Source organism: Bombus terrestris, unplaced genomic scaffold, assembly GCF_910591885.1.
Source record: "Bombus terrestris unplaced genomic scaffold, iyBomTerr1.2, whole genome shotgun sequence".
Classification (NCBI taxonomy): Eukaryota; Metazoa; Arthropoda; class Insecta; order Hymenoptera; family Apidae; genus Bombus; species Bombus terrestris.
Window position 1 is genome coordinate 518300 of NW_025963548.1, and position 22348 is coordinate 540647.

The 22348-nt window shown below is 38.6% G+C and overlaps 1 long non-coding RNA gene across 1 annotated transcript; it reads left to right on the forward strand.

Moving 5' to 3' along the window:
- The first annotated feature begins 1155 nt into the window (after positions 1 to 1155).
- Positions 1156 to 9257, forward strand: LOC125386936. Its single transcript, XR_007227543.1, has 2 exons — positions 1156 to 1269; positions 8775 to 9257. It is a non-coding gene; the product is annotated as an uncharacterized LOC125386936 (long non-coding RNA).
- Positions 9258 to 22348: the final 13091 nt, after the last annotated feature.

The following is a 22348-nucleotide window of genomic DNA, read 5'->3' on the forward strand; positions in this document are numbered from 1 at the left end:
TCGTCGTTCGGTCGTCAATCGTTTTGACAGGAGAAACTTGAAATCCTTGCCACGTGTTATTGAATCTACAAACGTTTTGCCATCCACAACTATCGAAACTCAAATATCAAAAAATTTGCGTATTTCTTTTTTCTTCGTGCAGTACGATTAGCAATTATTTCAGCACAAAATGCTTGAAATCTTCGTCACGCGTTCGTACACAATTCACGGTATAACATTGTACAACTGGCGATCGTAACTATCGAATCTTGCAGACTGAAGAATTAGCGTGCTTTTCTTTCTTCTGAACACGGTTACCAAACGTTTCGGCGCGAGGAACTTGAAATTCTACAACTGTATGCGTCACAATTCGATGTGTATTTGTTGGTTGTTGTCACTTACCATAGGAATTCTAATTGAATTCCAAGTGGATTCGCAAACGCAACAAGGAACGCGGCGCTGCGTAGTCGTAATCTGGTCGATTCTAGAAATTCCTGGCGTGGTTAATCCGCCGGAGCGACCATCGGTGATGATGCTGAAAGAAAAATACGGTGGAGGATGCAAAATAAATAACGCCTCTGTTTGGCTACTGTTGCGTCGTATTGATTTAATCCGGATCGACCAAATGCAACAGATGCATTCCTACGGGAAATCATTGCCACTTATGAACGCGTGCTCTCTTCAGCGATTCCAAATTCGCGCGGAATATTTACCCTCGCGCGGTTTATGTGTACTCTTAATTCATTATATCATTTGCACGAATGTTGCATCCATGATAATGTAATTAACCTTAACCGCCATTACAATTATATTAATCCACCTTCTGCCATTACAATTATATTAACATTCCATGAATATCATCGTAACAAATCAAGAATCTATTTAATGCACCGTAGCTGTAACATTTCTATGCGAACTTATATTCAGCGATTCCTTATCGGTAGAATATATTAATTTCCATCGAGATCTGATCGATGGAATGAATTATGCTTGGTTACCGCGTGACGGCCACCTCGACATCAACGTGGTAAACGACGTCAATGGTGAAACTCGATCAGGTTGATCGAAATCGAAGGATCACCGATTCACAGGGGTAGCTTGCTATATCGCGACCGGTCGACGGCCGGTGGGGGTTGATTCCTGGGTCGCACTTTCTGGTGTGGGTAGAGCAACCACCGCCAGTAGTATCACGGTGACGAGCAGACGCGGTTGTCTTCTACCTTTCTCGCCGATTTCTTGGTTTTCGTTCAGTATCCGCTACGGCCACCCTCGAAACGACGTTCATCAATTGTAAGTAAATTGTCACTATTCTACGACACGTAAATTCCTCGAGACATTTGAATCTTCCCTCCCGGATTTTCGCTCCGTTTGTCACTTTGCCTCCTTTTGTCCTTTCGCGCGTCTTGTGTGATCAATGACGGGACGTGGAAATCAAGCGTAGATCAAAGTAAAAGTGAGGAAAAGTTTGTGTAACGATACTCTGCTCTATTGATATTTCTAGGTATGTGTGGAATTTCTGGCGCTCAATTCAAAAATAAAAGCTGCACGTTCGATGGGTAAAACAGTCGATCAACTCCTAACGTTCCGACGCAGTTACGTTGCACAAAGTGTACATTTTAATCGATAAACTTGCATGTATCGCGTAAATGATGTTTTTGTAAAAACGGTGCGTGCTTTTCATCGATTTTATTGGCTACGGGCAATCTGTTCCATAGAGTCTATTTAGATTAAACCACAGTTTTTCGTCGCGTGAGACCAGACCGCAGCATCTAACAATGCGATGTCTATAGTCACGTCATTGCATTACACGCCCCCCTCGTCGGTTAAACGATCAATTTTAATTACGCGCACGAAATTGTGCCGCTAATTTAACGAGTAACTGACATGCCAGATCTCGTCACTAATCTTCTTGTTCGACACTCAACGATGTCTCCTTCGTTTTATTCAAATTGTATGCAAATACGCGTTGGATAGTTATCGCTCCGACGAAGTTACCGCGCGGACCACGACATCTATGTTCGATATCAACGTGAAAATTCAACGACACGAACTTTGAATCGGACACAAGAGGTTAGGAATTTGCAGTTTGCTTTGCATTTTCTAACTAATATAACTAGACAGAAGCTGAACTATCTAAGGATGATAGAGCGGATGTCTATTTCTGGAAATTGAATTATTATTTTATCGCTAGATAAGAAGAAACATTCACTGGCGAATACTCCCTTACACTCACGCATGCACTAGCTGTACACACATGCACATATCTTAACCTAAGCCTACGTGTCTCGTAAGAACTGTACCATCTCGTTGTTGTCTGCTGATTTTAAAACTAAACAGAAGCTGTATTCCTTTAAACTATTTACAATGTAACATTTATCCTAACTCATACATTAACGCTACAATTAATAAATTCAAAGAACGCCGTGTCGGGGATAGCAGAGCGTAGGTAGAGATTTCTACCAAAGCTATTAGTCGAGAAATTCTGATTAATTAACATTACAAGTGGCAATTTCCTAGAGAGAAACAAATCAGAATTATTTTGTCGTGTTAGAGTACGTAGGGGTATTTTGTAATTTGCATTTATCCGGTATAACTTAATATATGGAAATTTATATTTCTATTCGTGCTTTTAAATTTTGTTCATTATATTTGTCTTAATCTTGTTTCGATTAAGATTTTCATTAGAATATTTCTATACGAGTCTACCGTGTTATCTGTGTGACAGATTCAATAACAAATTAGGATTGTTCTTTCGAAATAGAATTGTGACACAATTGTTGAATAGGAAATTTTCTAACTTGCATCCTTGTGGTGAAAAATTTATATGCTTTTCAATCTGAAAATTTTACTTAAAGGAAACTCGCCTTTCCTTTAGAACTTATGCTTTTCGTTGAATTTTGATCGATTTTCATTGTGAATTACTACGCTAATTTTGTGCAGAGAAACAAACACAGATTTGTTCTTTTGATAGAGATCTGTTTTATGTTAAATGAAAAATTCCTACGTAAAGGTTTCGTCCATGGCATTTTCCTACCGTCTTGATCGTTGAACCTCGATCGATAGAACGTCTCTAACGATATTTTAACATTCCGGTTATTTTGATAATTGAACGTTCCACGGAGAATGATTCTCCATTACTTATTATCGTGTTTGGCCTCCTTGCTTCCGTGACGATCAATATTTGGATCGTCGCTTGCTTAGGATGCTTAAGGTTAGATTAACTCGTATTTTTATGCGTCCCCAGCTCGCGTTATCGGATCGCGCACCTTTTACGACCAATTTCCCGTTTCTTTCCGGCATTCTGCACCCGATCGCCACATTTACGGCGTCGAATCGATGAAAATGTAACACAAAGGTTGCAAAGATGGACGACGAATTACGTAACACAAAGGTTGCCAGCACCGACGAAGAATTCCGTGATGCATTCAGACAACGCGTAAGAAACCGACTCGTACTCTCTCAGAAGCACTTTCGATTAATTTAACATCGAACTGGTCTATGAAAAGCTTTCAGAAATTACATTATTTAGGAAACCGGTGGTGAGATGCATTCGCGATTCGAACGAGATCAAAGGAATTTTCTCGAATCTTCTAATTCGATTTTAGAAAAATACGATCGCGAGCTGCCTTTATTGTTACATCCTTGCGTTCGTATTGTCGCACGTATATTCTAAAAGTGTCACAACTGAAAACTATGAGGAAAGAACACGATAAGTTTCTTATTCTCTTTTGATAAAAAACAGCTTTATAATTCAGTACGCCGTCGATCAGCCTATTACCTCAATTGCTTTTTGACTCTGGAAGTAAACATACGTTTCCCCATTCTCTTCGCAAATTTTCGAAATTTATCTTGTTTCATTCGTTTATTCATACGGGCAATACTCTTTGATTTAAGCATAATCAACACGAACATACATTTATCAACGTTTTACGGTTTTATCCACTTTACCCGGAAACACCTGCGTATCTCGAGAACAATAAAATAGATATTACACGATTTCCAGGGGTTTATCATGGTGATGTTTATTTCACCCCGAAGAGTCCTTGAAAAGCCCAATATTTTCTTATTCCACGTTCCTGCAACCACCATACAACATCAAAACATTTTCAGAACATTACCTGCTTCTACTACTACGTACTTTCCGCATAAAATATTATCGAAATATTAAATCTCAAACTTGATATATCGACATTATTGGCGTTATCCATTTCTCCGGTAGACTTTATACATCATTGATGGTTCTAAAAAGAGCTGTTTATGCGAGTACGTGTGTATGCACCGAAATACTATCCCTGAAACGACTAGTCGTTTCTAGATGTTTAATACAACTTCGCATCCTTCTTAAGAATTAATGTCCGGATATGGGTTTATGCAAAAAATATAAATAAGAAGCGCTTCAACGTCAGTTATGAAAATATGAAAAAAAAAGAATATAGTTCCCATTTAAAAAACACAAGCGTTACTTTCACAGGGCTTTTCAAAGTTATTCCAGCATAAAATAAATATCGGCATAATATGACCCCGTCAAAATTGTATAACATTTGCCTGAAAATCAATTTTCTTGTCTCATCTATAGTTTTCGAAATATTTCCAGATAAAACTGACACACTGTATAATTGGAATATGGCGTTTGTCATACGTGATACAAAGACGAAGACGAATGTCAAGCGTTTTAAATGTATTCTTATAAACGTGGGCAACGATTTACAGAAAAAGCGTAGCTGGCGCGTGAGCGAGTGGCGTGGTCACATATACGTTTAACACAACTAAATATCGGATGTATAGAATAAGGGAAATTTTCTGAATGTCCCCGGAGAAACATCGAGCTCCGATAGCTGCAGAATTTCCCAGCAATTTATAATATAGTCGTTTGCAATTTTGAAGACAAATGTAGTAGCGTATACTGCCCTCCCAGACACTCTGTATTTTCGAGCTATCGCGGGGAGACGCGGTCGTTAGAATACGCGTCAACGGGAGTCGTAAATTCCCGTTACGATTAGAATGATCGACACCACGAATAGTTCGATCCCCGTATTTCGATTAAGATAATAGGGGTGATTCAGGTATGATAACACTGTGGCTCACAGAGTTAAAATTTATATTTCCAACACTTAGTATACACGATTGAATAGATATAAACACTTAATAACTTAGAACGGTATGAGACTTAATGTTAGAAGTTAGGCGTTAGATCTTTGACTGTGGTAGGAAAATGTGAGAGATATAGGAACGGTGAGAGTTATAGGGAATGCAGGAACTCTAGTCACCGTGAGAGACGATGGAAAACTCTGAAGCTTATTCTAATGTGAATAAGGAGGAAAGCTTGGTATGGGTGTGCCCTTTGAACGAAGAACGCGGATTCGTTGCTTACATTTTTAGTTAGTAGAGTGAGGGCAATAATCCGCGATGTCGATTGGTTGGGACCAATGTTAGGAAGGAAGAGAGGAGGAAGAAACCTCCTACCAACTTGGGTCCTAGGCGACATTGTTTACAGGGAAACTCAGATTTTTCGTTAGGTATATCTCCGCTTTCTTCGTAATTCTTAAGAGCACATAATAAACCCAAGGACCTTTCTAAAAACCGGCCGAAAATACTTCTGGAATTAGAAAGTCTCTTCTGGCAAACAGATGTGCTTAGACCATGTGTGCGAACAATGCAGCTAGAATTGCAACTTTATAGTGGGTCCTTGGGCCTATGGAGTGTTAGAAGGACGGCAGGTAGACCGGTGGTTGGCAAGCCGCGCGGGATGGCGTGCAGATGTGTTGCGCGACAGAACACACTCCATCGCCAAAGAAGACTTCGACTACTTCCTGGACACCCTGGGCAATAGATTCATAGCCGGACGAGACTACAACGCCAAACACACCCAATGGGGCAGCAGACTGGTTACAGTAAGAGGCAAAAACCTCCTCAACAGCATAATAACCAACAACCTCAACTACCTTACCACATACGAACCCACACACTGGCCCACCGACACAAACAAAATACCCGATCTCCTTGATTTCCTCATAACTAAAAATATCTCGTCAAGACACGTCCAAATCAATTCCTCGGCTGATCTCTCCTCTAACCATTTCCCCGTGATAGTAACAATCAGTTCAACTATCATCCAGAATACACCTAATGGCTCCATTCATAACCAACACACCAACTGGCAGCTCTTTAGAGAAATCTTCACACACACAACTTCAGCCTCAACTTCACTAAAAACCAATGAAGAAATCGAAGCAGCCACGGAATACCTAAACACGAGCATAATAAACGCTATCCGCTTCTCCACACCGGCAATAACGTCCATCAGCAAACACGAATATCCCCAGTACATATTAAAAAAAATAGCAGAAAAACGTAGACTAAGAAGAGTATGGCAGACCCATAGAACACCGGAGGACAAACGCAAACTAAACAACGCAACTAGAAAACTATCCAAAACCATAAAAAACTACAATAATGACTGTTTTCACAAATATCTCGCCAGCTTATCCCCCACAGCCGACTCCAACTACTCACTATGGAAGGCCTCCAGGAAACTCACGCGCCCCCCACAAATAATACCTCCAATCCGCCGCCCGCAAGGCGGATGGGCGCGTAGCCCTATAGAAAAAGCCAACCTATTCGCCAAACACTTGTCTGAAGTATTCAAACCCCATTCCTCCGTAGCTGCTGCAGACGTTACCGAATACCTGCACACTCCCTTCCAAATGTCCCCTCCTATTGAGCCCTTCACTTCTGCAGAGATTAAAGAAGCAATCAGTCGCTTAAACCCCAAGAAAGCAGCAGGTCACGACCTAATAGGAAATAAAGCAATCAAGGAACTTCCCATAAAAGGGATTGCACTCGTCGCATCAATCTTTAACGCTATCCTCCGCCTTCAACACTTTCCCAAGGCTTGGAAAATCTCACTAATCACCCTCATCCCTAAACCCGGTAAACCAATATATGAAACCACCTCTTATCGCCCAATCAGTCTTTTACCTACCCTGTCTAAACTATTCGAGAGGATGCTCACGAATCGTCTCCTCCCACTCCTAGAAGAATTGAAAACACTCCCTGACCACCAATTCGGCTTCCGAAAACAACACTCAACAGTAGAGCAAATCCACCGCATAACCCACATGATCAGCCAAACCCTTGAAAAGAAAAAATACTGTTCAGCGGTATTCTTAGACATCCAACAGGCATTCGACAAAGTATGGCATGAAGGGCTACTCTACAAGATCAAAAAGATCCTACCCCATCCATACTACTCCATCTTAAAATCCTACCTAACCAACAGACAATTCATAGTTAAATGCCTAGGCGCCTCTTCCGCAACATTCCCAATAGAATCCGGCATACCCCAAGGTAGTGTCCTCGGACCCCTACTGTTCTCCATCTACACTGCCGACTTACCTATATCAAACGAGGTAACAATAGCAACATTTGCCGACGACACAGCACTATTAGCTACCCACGCAGACCCGGCAATTGCCTCATCCACTCTCCAGCGAAGTCTCGACACCATGGAAAAGTGGTTCCAAAAATGGGGCTTCAAAATAAACGAAAAAAATCCTCTCATGTAACCTTCACGCTCCGAAAACAAACCTGCCCCCAGGTCACCATTAACAACACAATAATCCCAAGCAAGGACTCCGTAAAATACCTGGGCATGACCCTGGACAGGAGGCTAACTTGGAAAAAACATATCTCAGAGAAATCAAAGCAATTAAGGGAAAAACTAAGAAAACTCTATTGGCTCACGGGCCGACGCTCCAAACTAAACATACAGAACAAAATAACCCTCTACAAGGCCGTAATAAAACCTGTCTGGACCTACGGAATCCAACTATGGGGAACAGCAAGTAATTCCAACATTGAAATACTCCAACGCTTCCAATCGAAAACGCTAAGATCCCTATTAAATGCACCCTGGTATGTTACCAACGAATCAATCCACCGTGACCTCAAGATACCTACAGTCAAAGATGAAATACACAAGTTCAGAAGCAGATATAACACAAGAGTCAACAATCACCACAACCCACTAGTCACCCAACTACTGGACACGACGGACCAGATCCGCAGACTAAAAAGAAAATACCCTCTAGATTAAATCCTTAGTTTCTACTAGAACCAACAATACAAAACTATTATAATCCATGTCATTGTATCACGCCAAACTTAGTTACTAAAAATTCTCAACGAGAATTGATTGTAAATATTCGAATAAATAAAAAAAAAAATGTAGTAGCATTGGCAATGAATCTATGCGGTTCCAACGTAAACAACCCGAGAGACGTTAAAAGTAAATCGTAGTTTTAAAAAATTGCTGCAGCGGAGTCGCCAATTTTAGAAACAACAAAACGAAGAATTCTATGTTGAGAGAACAGTGTTCGAGATGCGGGACAAACAGAACGGTATAGAGTTCTCTGTTAGAGGATTTTAAAAATTTGCCGACGGTCTAGCGATAATGGCGATATTCTTGTAGCTGCTTCGCAATTTGGAAGATTAGGTGTAAATATAATTATTAAGACAAAGTACTATTTTTATATTCTCATTTTATATCTCCGATTTTCTTTTAATCTCTCTTTGGCTGTTTTCTTATCTAAACTCTGTTGAAAGGATTGAAAGTGAATTAATAGATGACGTACGCTAAGAACTCTACTCAAAATCTCAGTCTGTATCGTAAAATCATTTGCAGTGTACATGGAATCGAATAACAAGTGATACAATAATAATATAAATATCAGAATTGATGAAAATTGAGATCAAGAAATAGAAGTATAAAAAGAATATTAATTATGTTACATCAGATGGACGAGAGACTTCATCGATGAGACGGCATGATATCAACGACGAAAAATGGATCTGTCGGGTGTAGGACGAACCTTTCGAACCAACACTTTGGGACAAACGTTTCGCACGAATGAGGGGAAGGAACGTTCAGAAGGAACAGTTGGAACGAATACTTGGAACGAACACTTGGAACAAACGGTAGGTTGTTTTCACGAAAATAATCGGCCACCACGCTTCAATCTTGTTCTACAATCGTGCACCAAGTGTTCTTCCTATAATTGAATATCTCGTTCCGTTGTATCGGTGTATCGAACATCTTGAAGAGGCCAGGAGTTCTCTGGTTCTCTCTAACTCGCTACCGTAACACGATTGAAATATGCAGAATACGGTGTTCCGCGGTGGGAATAAATATTGGACGCTCGAAGTTTGGTATCCTCTACAATAGATGAAATGTAAATGACACGAATGTACCTATCAAATAAATTCCAAACTGTTCGGTATTTAAGCTTCAAGAGCACCAATTCATCACACCGGCGCGCAGCGTTGGATTTTATTTGTCAGTTCGAAACAATACGTGCTTTGTTTTCCATACGCTGCTTTGTTCTTTTTATTCATCCTCTTTGTTTCAGTAGCCCAAAGTAGGGTTTTATAGGTGGGTAATTGGAGTATTATACTCTTTCTTTCTCAAACAACAGTTCGTTTTGTTCGAAGTTTTTATTCTTCTTTGGAAGTAGGAAACGGACTAGGGAATGTTTAGTAGTCAAGGGAATGTTTAGAGATTGCCAGGAACAGTCGGTACTCTCTTCAATTTCCTAAGGAACTATCCGCACGGTTCCCCGCCTTTATTTTATCGAAAGCTGAGGCACGTTTCTCAAACGAACACGACGGAGATCCACCAGGAAATAAACTTTGAAAGAGCAAAGGAACGCGACGGATCTTGGGACACGTCTTACTAAAGGATTCACTATGATTTCGTGTCGCCTTTACTGGCGGATATTGACGATGAATACTAATGCAACTATTTGATCGAATCGTGTAAAATACCTTTTGTCCGATCATCTCCATCTAATGTATTTTAATGTACCTTAAAATAATAAAAGCTTAAAAATGTTCAAACGTTCAGTCAATTAGGATGCAATTCGTCCATAAAAATTACGATCAAAAGATTTGCTATGATTTCAGTAAAGTAAAGCATTTCAATTTTGTTATCTCAGCTTTCTCGCGCAATAATTTGCAATTTTACAATTAGTCAACTGACTGATATCCTTAAGTTTATTTATCAAAGCTGCTGGTATAGACAATTACATAGTTCAAGTTTAAAAAATGTACGTAATATCGTTATTTTTCTCTGCTTTTCAATTTACGGAGTTCATCAGCATGGTTTTCAAGCGATTAATGCAATAAAACATACTTTAAAAAGTTCTTTATCTTCAGACCGCTCGTAAACTACGAGTCAGATAAAGGAGGTACTTCTAAACTCGCGCGAAGATTATTAACGCTGTTTCCAGCAGAATTATCCAAAATCCGGAAGTACGTCAACGTGATAGTGTACTTTATCTGAGAAGAAGATTATTTTTTATTTCTATAACGTCAGAACTATCAGAAGAGCCAAGCGATCAATTCATAATTCTTCGTAGAGAAATTTCGTAAATTTACAACGACGCATTTTTTAAAGAATATTGATTAATTTCAACTTTGGTTCATTTCTTTGTATTATATATTTTTTCATCCTGATTCCTTTAATACGAGTTTCATCTGATTCTATACGCGATCCTCGTTAACAGATTATTTGCGTTTATAATCTTCCAATTTCACGAGAACACACTAATCACCGTCTCTAGTCATTGATTTGCCATTAATTTATACATTTTGGAAAAATTGGTATACCATTACCACAAGTGCACATGGCAATTCAAATGGTTCCGTACAATAGCGTATATTGCCTATTAAAGATGTTAATTTATATTTCGCCGGCAGACTTCATTTAATTACTTAATGGAGATATTGACACGTCATATTGACATGCAATCTCGGTACTGCGCCGAATATCTAAATTTTGTGGCGTACTAACCACATAAATGTTCTCTGGAATAATACCGCAGTCTAAACAACAGAACGTACACTGGTGGCAATGCGCAACCCTCTATTGGCAGTTATAGAGGGTGGATCAACGCCGCCGACGGTCAAGAGCAGCCACTTTCTCAACTTTACGATCCTCCCGCTCGATGTTTACTCATAGCCTGGTGAAAATAGCTTTAAGACTACCGGAGGCTTCAGTTCGATATTTTTATGGGGGCCACCCTCAAGAAAGACGAAAGTCAACCTTACCGTCACACTAATTACGCAAACATCGCTGATGATTCAGTTTCTTATCTAAAACTGTTCTTTCAGTAATCGCGAGAAATTTATTTTTACGGTTAATAATTTAGTAAACAATAGTTGTGGACTATATAACGATACATATATGTAGTATCTAAATGGGTCTTTATGTTGGGTAATGATGGATTATTATGGGTAATGATGTTTTGATTTAATAAATAATATTCGAAGCAACGAAATGATTACAATGCTGTCGTACGTCTTATTTTCATACGCGGCTTTCGACTTCCCGATTCACACTCTCCGGCTTCTACACTCGCTCGCTCTCGCTTCTCACTCACACTGCACGCTTTTTGCATCCGTTCTCTCCGGCAACTCAACTAACACTGCCTTTAGCGTTTCTTTGTCTTTTCTCGTCCTATCGGACACGTGTCCCGAAACGCCCGTGACCAGGGTCACGCAGCCCCTTTCCGCGAAACTATCCACTTGAAAGGACCGCATTGATGTACCCGACGATGCCGCGGCTTTCGCGACTTTGTTTACGGTTCGGCCGATATCTTAGGCCTTTTGTCCACGATATTACATATATATTCCGAACGAAGTTTGTTAAATGTTACATAGGAAAAATATGATAAATGCTTTTTTGGTGATTTTCTAACTTTTACGCTACTTGATGATCAAAAGGAAACGCTTTAATATAACGGTAGAATTTTAGTGAAAGTAACGATTTTTCGAATTCAAAGAAATCTCGTTTGGAAAGAATGTTTAAGGCACTGCCAAGATGTGAGAGATGTACTACAAATTAAAATGCATTTCTAGATTCGTTAAATATCAACTAGCAAGCCGCTTGTTATCAAAACGTTCGTGTTCACAAAGTAAATAACAATTGATTAAACTGTGTCATTAACTATTTAATCCGAGTTCTTAACACTTAACTCGATTCTTCGAACGAGCTTTTCGAGACGCTTTAATTAAACGAAAAACCAGTGTTCCGTATTCACGTGACTTTCTAGTTAGCTCTTTGTACAATCTAGAATGTATTAATTAAGCCAGAAAGCGTAGAATTTGCTTGTAACTTTTGTTGTAATGTAACTTCCTCGGATGTAGAGATGGCGTTTTTAATTTACCCCCGTCACGATGCTAAACCGTAAACTCATTTCGCTCGCGTTTCCCTCGTCCATTGTTAAAGGTACGTAAATACCACTGTAATAAGAAATTTAATTCAATATGCCATTCCCCCACACGTTTCATTATATTTCGAGCTTTCCATTTTCGCTTAAAGATTCTACAATGTCAATGATGTCCATCAAATTTTGATAAACTGGTTGAGAAAATGAGACGTTTAAAATTAATTTATCAACGATAGAAATGATATTTGCTGAGGGATAACCAGATAGAATTATTGGGGCGGCTTATTCGATTTCTCGAAAAACATACTGTCAAGATGTTTCTATATATATTACATATTACATACTAGTTCGTTGTCCGACGAATACAAAGAAAAAGTCGAGCAAACCTAACTAATCCTTCTACTCGTTATGGTGTAGCATAGTCAAGCTCGTAAGAGGGGTTAAGAAGCTTAGGTTAGTTCAACTTTAAGCCTATCGACATATTTCCTCAAACCAAATTGTTTTTTTTTTTTTTTAACGGCATGGTATCTCCGTGTCTTTTGTGATTCTTTCGAGAAGATATCATCGTCTTACTGGGATTAAATTTGTTTAACGTCCTCGGAACTCCATTTTATCATCTAGCTTTACAGTGAACGCGTCAATCGAGAAAGGATTGATGGATTGAAAAAATTGCACTTGCGTGCGATGAACGGCGTTGACGCTTGACGGCCAAATATCGTGATATTTTTCAGTTTAAAAGGACCAACATCTTTCTCAATTTCCCGTAAACCTCTCTTTTTTCGATATAATATTCAAAATATTCGGACGTTGTGTTGTCACGAATTACTCAACATTTTTATCCTTAAATATATGATCTTTTAAGATACATATAAAACGTCTGTGTCAACGATTTTGTGCCATAAAATCATAGAGAAATAGTTTTACAGGCTAGTCTCGTTTTTTTTTTACTCGCGATTAAAAAAAGAAGCTACAGTCGTTTGAATAAAAATTATTTTATATTACAATTTTGAATTACGTATCCGAGAGATATAAATAGGTTACCTGATGACAAATTGAAACAATTGTATTCGAAATCCCAGAATTTCCGGAGTTTTTCTTCAATCAAGCTCCAAATAAGCGAATTAAAATATAGAATATTAAAACCAGCTGTGCCACCTTAATTATAATCAGTCCGGTCAAAGAAGCACCATTCATTCGACAGAATTATTAAGCTCCAGAAAAACTTGCACGAGTTCAGAGTTTTGAAACGTTCCAAGTGATATGGCGATCACAGTTCTCTCAGATGATGACGGAAGAATTCAATTCGTTAAATTTGATACACACTGTAATCATTTTACCCATTTATTACAATTATCCTAATACGATGAATAACAAGAGATCAGAATTCAGGGGACTAGTTCAAAGGATAGGTTCCAGTACAATGGATATCGGCGAAGCTGGATGAGATTAGTAGTAGAAACCGATATTAGTCAGACGGAAGACAAAAGCGCTGACAGTGCCGTTTAGCAATGAAACAGAGGATTCTTTGTACCCAAGGGAGAGTGGACACTCGAAGACTGTAAATACTCGAAGACTGGATTACCTTCTCCTTTTCTTTCTTATACTGCAATTTCATAGAAACCGAGTCTGTAAAATAATCTCGGTTCTCCCATGCTGCTCTTATCTTCATATATCCTGCCGACCACAGATAGGAAATTTTGTTGCACACGCATATCGTCCGACTATAAAGATAGGTAATACAGTGGAATCTCACTTGTCCGAGTAGGGACCATGGGATTTCGGATAATCGAGCAGTTCCAATGAAAAAGGTTCACCAGCTAATCCTCTCTATTTCTTTTTATTAGTTTGGGTAATAGGAACTGTCCACCTTGCACGATTGAACTAATGATACTTTACAAGTGATCGATAATAATAAATTATAATTTTAAATGTAAATTTTGGAAATTGCATGTTATGCAATTATCTTATATCGCGTAAAACTGTGAAATTGTAAAAAATACATGTACAATTTGCAGCTTGTCAATTGGCTAGTATAGCATTAGGTTGCTAAATTATTCTGTATGGAAGAAAATTGCTTCCGCATCGCGTTCTTCCGCATCTTATTTACTTTTATTCTACTCGACAAGAACAATAATGCGGCGAGCAATAAACTCGATTGTGAATAAGTCTTCAAAATGAAGTCTCTTTTAATCGAATATTGATTGAAAAGTGTAATCTTCTCTGATGATTTGGAATTATACAGTCGCTGGAAAAATAAGACTATTTCTTTTCTGTTTCATCTCTATTCATGTTTCCAATCTCCATGGTTACTGACCGTTTACTTCGCGCGTTTGCACTTAATATAATATTTAAAACAGTACTATTTTTAACTATTTTAACAGGAAGAAAGGAATCAAGGATTTTACTAATCGATTTGACCGGTTGTCCGCAACTAGCAATTATTTACAAATTTAGCAAGTGCAAATGAAACGAATAACGTTGCTTCGATTCGACCATGAGTCCGATGCATGATTATTTTGCCAACGCCCCAATTAGTAGCCCCCATGCGATTTCACGATTCTTCTTCTACGAAATCGAAATCGATCATCGGAAGTCGTTAAAACGTTGCTAATCTTGTGCGGTTCTTGATAGGAAATCCGAGTTTTTTCTCGCAATCTGCTCTCATCCATACCAACCACGTGTAATCCAATTCAATTTTCATAACTCGCGTCTTTGAAATAATTTTACAACTCGCGGGTATTGTATCTGGTATAAAAGAACCAGGTAATAAGAAAACCTCTGCGAAATAACAATGTATTGTTACATCAGCGGGACGCACGTGCATCGTTTCGCTGGTATTGGAAAGAATCGTAGTTTGATTATTTCATTTGTGCCTGTATGGAGAACCATGAAACGAAGTAGAGCGATGCAATGCAACGTTTTCAGAATTTTCCGCCGCAGTAATTAATCGATTTTCACCGGGTTTTATTAAAACTTGTTAGGTAACATGCGTGGTACCGTGCAACGCATTCTACACGTGCCTTTTTAAATGATACACGAGCAATTAATTATCAAAATATCCAGGAAATGTGGTGCTGTGAAGATTTCCATGGAAATTAACTTGCGTACAGGTGATACCGGGAAGATTGAAAATATCAATTCGACGAATTAATACCAACGATGTAAATTATTTTCCCAATCGAGTTCTATGTTTGCTTATTTAATTGAAAGTTAACTCGTGTGCTTCATGACGATGGTGATAATTCTAAATCCACAACTTTTCCGTTCTTCTGTGTATAAGGATTCGAATATTCCATCATTCGACAAAAATGAATTCTGCTCTGTTATTTTGAGGGCTCTTCGCCCAAACTATATTTCTCTATTATTAGAAAATTTATCGAAAGTGAGAGAGGAATTATTATCAATAAGCGCGCCCCCGTTTCAATATACTATAATAATTTTTCCATATAGTTGAAAGTTATTTTTTCTCGGTTGAAGCTAAAATAAAATTCAATTATCCAAAATTTAAACCGTAACAAAGTTAAATTGCAATGTAGAAAAAGCTCGAAAAATAAAAATTCTCTATTAGTTCCTCTTCTAAAACAAATAGGCGCGATTGTATTAATCGATAAAGCGAAATTTTTATGCCCCGGGGAATGACGTCGCAACGCCAACCAACTTGAAAATCGATAGTCGAAGCTTAATGACGCCAATGATATTCCACCAACGTACGTAGCACCGTCCACGAAACTTCCTAGTTCAATTTACGCACGAAAAAGACTGCTATATTCTCGAACGAACGAAATCGATATTTCCAAGCGTGAATCACATCAACCAGAGAAACTGTATCTATGCAGAATTTTATTAACTGCAGCCGTGAGTTGAAAGATAGAGAGAAAGAGAAAGAAAGAAAAAGAGAAAGGAAGAGATTGTCCAGAAGTATTTTACCCGTTTTAAATTGTAATTTCCATTCACGTTGCTAGATTGAACAACAGGCTTTTAGTAACAGGTGCCATGGACGCTAGTAAATTGATTAAACGAACGTTTTCTTCACGCATTCCCGTACCTTCATATTCCTGGAGTTTCATCTCGTTATTTTTAATGCGAATACTTACAGCTCGCCAGATTGTCGAATACTTAACCATCGAATAACGATCGTAATTTATTTTTCCACGTAAAAGTGGCTTGGAAAAAATATTCTTTGTCCTCGTTATTGTTGTTTTCTACTATATTACATTCTTAAAGTTTTGAAATTCCACTCAAAACGTACACGAAACTTTTTTCGAAATTAGCAGGTTCTGTTCTTTATGCAATCATATTTCGTCAGTGTTTACGATGTACTTTTGCCAAAATTACGAGACGCTAAGTGGTCTCTCTGCTTTATTATGTATTAATTCATGAAAAATGTGGACACGCGTTATACACAAGCTTTAGATAGCCAGGCCACTGTATATATCCTGTTTAATCCTATCACGGCCGCTATCGCACTTAGCCTCATTTAATGATCCTAAATGTCTTGGGCTTCGATTTACGAGGTGCTAGCTCTGTCTTGTCGCGTATGGATCATCCGGTCGTCGTAACGGGTCATCATCGAGAATAAATACCATTGTAACGTGATATCCAATCTGGCCAGCTTGTGATTGAAACCGTGTTATAAAAGGGTTTATAGTCAACCGGCTTTTATTAAATTATTTTTCCTTTTCCAGACGCGTCTCGTCAAATTCGTTTGGCCAAACTGTATCTCGCTTCAAGGTTCACGCGTATACGTACACCACGAATAAAAATATAGAGCGATCATAAAATGAGCGAGAGCTGAGATTTACACGTTTCGATTGCACGTTTCCTTGCAGATGTAAGGATTTTGGTAAGTGTTTTTTTAGAATGCGAGCAATATGAATTCGCGAAGAATGATATCACGATGAATTGGAAAAATACTAGAAACATACAAGAATGTTAGGTGTATTTTGAAAAACAGTTGACGAGTTCCAGGTGGGAATTTTCGTGAGTCTATCTATTAAATTGTTTTCTAATGAAGAACGAATTTCATTCGAGACAAATTTTTATATTGTCTGTGCGTAACACATTATCGTAAATTGTGACTATACCGATAAGAGTCACTTTCGAAAGCTTTGATTTAGCATTCCGTTGATACACTGTTTGACTGCTGTTCCACACGGTTGAAGGTTCTTCCATCTTCGAATGAGATTTCGCGTCAACCGGGAAAGATAGCGGCGTTCGAGCGAATCCCAGCGTGAAATTGTTGGATGATTAAAGTGGCCGGAGATCGGTTTACCGGCTCTCTGTCGAATTAAACGAGACACTTCGAGTTTAAGGGATGATTCAAAGTTTGAACAGTTTCATTACACCTTGTGTTCATCCGTTCTGAATATCTTGAGTGGGTAAAATAGTAGATAAGTGAATTCAATCGACAAAAGTTCAGTTAGTCGGATATTAAATAAAACTTCCTTCCAACAAATAGAGTCCAAGTGAATGAAATCCTGCTTCTACTTCTGCAGTTCTACTTCTGTTCCCAAAATTCTATTTCCAAAAAGTTTATTTATTTAAAAACAGAATAATATTTTCGAGTAATTTCTATATTGAAAACTCCAACTTTATGACACGTCGTTGAACCACTGGCGATGATATAAATTTTTAAAATCTGGGGCAGACTCTTACGTACGGCCTTAATCGTAGTTAGATCAATTAGTGACCTTGCTTAACGCTTTACGACCCTACTGAATTGTATTTCACCTACTACACTTATCGTAAATTGTCTCAAAGCTGAATGACGTCAGATTAATTGGCCCCCAAAGACATGCTTTTTTGGAAGAAGGTGCATTATTGCCAACGTACACATTGCTAAGGCGATAAAATCGGGAGAGAAATTTCGAGAATGTAACGAGTCAACAATGGCTACCTTGGAACGATATCAATTGCGCTCGAGAGGCGATGAATCGTAAATTCGCGTGAACTATCCTTTACAGGCATAAATTTGCTTAAATTCCTTTGCCAAAGAATTGTGTACATGTTCGTGTGTAAACACGAGTTTGCATTGTCTTTCATGGATCGAGGGACGCCAATAATCAAGTATGCTTTTACTATTATGCAGCTCACAAAAGACCCTTGCCTATAGTGCCTGAAATACTCGAGTGTATTCCTTTTTCCACGACATTCGCGAGAATGCGCTCGCCTGGATTTATGTCGGCGCCTACTTGATTAAATTAACCGCATAAAATGCTCGCACAATTCCTTTGAATATCCTTCAATTGTGTTACATCCTTTAGGACATTTTCGTTCCAACCATTATTTTTATTGCTATGAAATTGATTAAATATCTTAAGGTGAAATTGTCTCGTGTAACAACAACAAGAGTAGTGATTATTATGAATTTTCTTTTTAGTCTAACTATCGGTTACGCGGTAAATACTAGACCTTTTTAAGATATAAATAGATAGTTTTGAAGTACAGATGTAATTTGTTTGCTTTATTTTTAATTTGATGATAATTATTTTTCGGGTCATTATTATTTCCTTCCTCTACGTTAAGGCTGTCTCTATATAGTCGTCTTTGTCCGGATAATCCTCTCTAAATTCCTATAATCTTGGTGCTTTTGCAACACTAAACTCAAAGGAAACATAGCGACACATCTACTATCGATGCCATTAACAACCAAAGTTTCACTCAAGCTCCTCCTACTCATATTTTCTACGATACTGTACCTATTCGCGTAGGAATTTAGTAACGCACAATTGATACTGTTTTCTACGGAATTAAGAAATTTCAAGGTTCTCTTCTCTGATGAAATTTCCACATTGACTTTGTTAAGCATTATGATGGAATGAAACATTTGGTCAAAGCGAAGAGAAGTATCGTTAGCTGGAAACTCTGCTATCGGAAGCGATACCGGTGGAATTATAAGCATCAAAGCCACTCATTACGGTGGAATTATGCAGGCACGATAGAAAAAGGTATTACCACGAAAATCCACGTGTTCGGTTAACGAGGTCACCCAGCACCGCCGTTAACGTTTTTCACACGGCAGAAATGCACTCCTTTATATTCTCTTTCTTTCCGTGAATCGTGAATTTTTATTGATGGCGGTTTTATATAGCGTACGTGAAGGTATAAGCAGCGAAAATCTCATTAGATCGCTGTTGGTCCATAGTATCCAAGTCGTTTCAAGTTGCTTGTTAAAGTGCGCGCAAGAATGTCGTCATCTCTTTGTTATCCTCTTATACATATACCGTTAGCTCAGCTTGAAAATAGATAAAAATCCATAATTGTTATAAAACTCCGTAAGTGCAATAATTAAAGTTCCGATAATTCTAATTAAATTTTGCCTATTCTCGCCTATTATCGAAAGTGAGAGAGGAATTATTATCAATAAGCGCGTTATCAATAAGCGAGACTCTACTACGTGCGCACGTAGTGTACTCTTGATTTTGAATTATTACCGAATAATGTCGTACCTTTGAGAAGCAAATAATAATCAGTTAGAAGATTTCTAACGAACGTCATTAGAATTTTACAGACGATTCGACGAAATAGTATCTTGTGTTGACAGAAATTTTGTCTCGAGGTTTCAATTTTATCTCGGATAATGTATTTTTGAAAACAAATAATAACCGATCAGAAAATTTCTACTATTAACGTCAATCGAATTTTATAAATCAATTCGACGAGATAGTATTCCGTGTTATCAGAAATTTACAGGAAATTTTTCAACTATGACTCGACGTACGTAAATCCGTAGCCAATGGAAACGTTTAGACGCTGAACAACGAGCCGCGATACGCCTCGTGAAATCGCTTACGCGTGTTTAGATTTCGTTGTTTGTGCAATCGATACACGTAACAGACTTATTGAAGTCAGGCGCTAGAATTTCCTCCATTAGAAGAGCTGATGTGCCTGCCTTATGAAATCCATAATGTTCAATGGGAATGTCTGTCTTTTATGATGATCTTATTGCACTGTTTGAAAGCGGTATGATCAAATCGATAATATGGAAATTCTCATGAAATAGGAAATTCTTGTGGCTTTCGAAACAATTTCGATTTAGGATCGCCAGGAGTTCCGCGGGTCGGGTAATTAGAAATTGAGTAACGTGTGCTAGAATTAAGTAATCAGCCAGCGTCTCGGACACAATGCGAGCCTGGTGCAATTAAACATGCCGTAATGAAGAATAAGTCGCGAACGCTATGCTACAGCTAAATTAAATCATCAAGCTGGATATTTCTCCGTATTCCTGCTAACGTCGTTGTGTTTAATCGAGCTGATTTTGCGCAAGAGAGCGTGTAACACATTACAGAAGAAAAATAAATATTTGATGTCGGCGAGATATCGTGGACAATAAAAAAAAAAAAAAAAAAAAAAAAAATACTATCGAGAGAGCGGAAGGCGTTAATAGTAAAAACGTGGAGGAGATATTGCGTGAAAAGGCTTGGAGCCTTTCATAGGATGTTCTTCGTTGCTCAAACACTACCAAACAACTTCTTTATACACTGTGAAACTATCATCTTCCATATTCATCTGATTGTTCAAAGGAAAAATATGAAATAGCTAAACAAATGACGAAATTTATCGAGTACTATTTTTCATGTATATACATGTCGGAGATCGGAGACAATGTCGCTCCGATTTTCGAGGTTTATGATAGTGAGCTTGGGCTCGAGGCGACAACCAGTCGCCGAACGTAGCCGCGGTCAAGGGATGAACGTTTTGTCTAACAAAGGCATGAAGTAACTCTATAGCTCTCCTTAAAAGAAATACTTAGGACGGGGCACGACGGTAAGCATTTCAACGATTTCTGTCCCGTGGCTCGCCACACGCAGACTCTATTCTTCGAGTAAGATGATTACCAGATGTCGACGGGTCTCCACAGTACATGTTCAGCTAGCCCGATGACCTGCTATAAATCTTAAGATCTGTTTAACTAAAGTCCTTCAAACCGACAAACAGTCCTCGTCCCAACTACGAGAAAATAGGAGAAATCTATTTTCTCACGAACGACGCTTCCTCTTCTCGAACTTTCTTTTAAGGGCGACTAGCACCCTTCCCTAACCACCAACAATTGACCAATTAACAGTAACGCCAATTTCCCTCACTTTCCGAATGAAGGCTTTTCTCCACGAATCCGATTATTTCGTGCCCTTAGGCACACTCGTCATAGTTTTCCTCGACAGCGTTACCGTGATGGAGAACCACTCTCCGGTACGATCTCAAAGACGATTCAAGTAACTCTCAGATACGTAGTGATTGCCTCATGCATTAACATTGAGTACAACTTAGACGCTAAAGAAGAGTAGAGTTCGTCATCCCGTTGACCGTGGATTCGTTATTGAGCCTAGGGATCATCGTCATTAGCTTCTCGAGTATCAAATTATCGCGATTACTTGTCCAATTCCATCATGGTCGTGTTTGCATTGGAAAATATCTCCTCTATTGCATAATGATCACGTCCAGTGTCAATAGGGATTCGTTTTACGCCCTTAACCCTAACTCTAATCGTAACGCCAACCCGACATACAAATATCGTTCTAGTTTTTGGAATTAACAAAGGAATAGTAGCGATCGAGAAAGTGTTATTTCTATGAACAACGAGAAAATCGGAATGTCAATTCCGATTCGGCCATTTTAAAAGGACTTACGTATGTACGACGTCCAGCAGGGAAAGTGCCGCGACTCTTCGCCAGGAATGGCGAGGTCGAGAAAGGCGAAAGGAGAGAAGAAGAGGAACTGTGAGACTCTCTGTGGAATTTTGTAAGAGCCGTACATAATCCATAAACGCGCCTGCCAGGCAGAAGCCGTGCGAAAGGAGGAAAAACGCTCACGCAATGAGGTCCATCCGTGCTCCAGTTCTGGATGAAATTGCAAAGTGGAATTCCATGGCTCAAAGAGGATTCTTTTAAGGGGTATTCTAGTCTACAAATTTGAAAAAATCGAAAATTTATTCTTCATATTTCCAAAGAATAGACATTCAAGAATATGCCCTTAAAAGGATTTTTCAAAATTTCAATTATTTTATAAGTTACAGCCATTTTTGTGACGCGGCATCTGCTCCGGTCCGACTGGAACAAATGAAAAATAGACGGTAGACCCTGCCTGAGTAACTACGTATGAATACTTAATGAATTGTATTTTATCCCTTTTTAATGTATCTTTAA